We start from the raw sequence: 1,046 nt of genomic DNA, 5'->3' as shown, positions 1-1,046 counted from the left end.
TTGGATTAAATCATGACATAATTCTGGAGAGTTACTTTGGTTTTGTACAATCCATTCTTCAGTGAGGCAAGCAAATTCTCTGTTAGGTCCTTTCAAACCTCTGGAGCTGAAACAATGAAGGAAGAATCTGTGCTTAGTGGGTTCATATCAATAAACTCAGACTGATCCAACACTCTTATGTTCCCACACTCTTAAAAGCCATTGCCACACATAGTCTCCAGGTTTCTGCTGATACATTTTAGAAAAATCAAGCAGCTTTGGGACTGTAATTAACTTTTTCTGAGTGACAATTTGTACTTCATCTTTGGGGACTAGCTTGGATTTAAGTCTAGTTATAGTTCTAGAAATAATGATTTGTAGAAATATTTCCCGGAAGTGTCTCTATTATCTTGCAAGACTTGTAAATCAGGGACTGTCCCAACAATGCCTCAGGCATCATCTCAGCAGGCACAGATGGTTTAATCTCTTCTAGTCTGGGCAGAGGTGATAAAGGGTTTACTGACAGTGGTTCAGCAGGTAAAGATGGAGTAATCTCATCAAGTGTGAGCAAAGGGGAAAATGGTTTAATGATAAGGGATCAGCAAGCAGGGCAGGCTTCATCTTACCAGACAGGAATGGTGGTGTTGCCAGTGAGAGTAATTCAATAGAGTTTAGGGGCCCAATGTCTCCTTCCTGGTTATCTACAATCATATGTCCAAATTCCAAGTTTTAGCATCCCATTTCTCCCCAATCAATGCCTTCACTTTAATATCAGACACCATTCAAGGGTGGGGTTCAGTGGGCGATGTAATTCAGCCACTCATATAATAAGATTCGGGTTTGGTTTTTGGCAGTATCAGCTCTGTCACTGTAAAAAAGAAGGTTTGTTACTATTATAAAATAGACACTAGAATGGGCTAGAAAGGAATGTCAGAAAACATGATTACAGAAAGCTTGTAAGCCCATCCTCAGCCTATAACTGATTAGAATACCTAAAAGGCGTTCTCGAAGTTGCCTATTGAAATAGCCCTCTTGTAGAGCTTTAACAGTGTATAGGACCTTAGGTG

Source organism: Chrysochloris asiatica, unplaced genomic scaffold (genome assembly GCF_000296735.1).
Source record: "Chrysochloris asiatica unplaced genomic scaffold, ChrAsi1.0 scaffold00805, whole genome shotgun sequence".
NCBI classification, from domain to species: Eukaryota; Metazoa; Chordata; class Mammalia; order Afrosoricida; family Chrysochloridae; genus Chrysochloris; species Chrysochloris asiatica.
The sequence above is the reverse complement of the archived record's forward strand: the minus strand, read 5'-3'. Positions refer to the sequence as shown.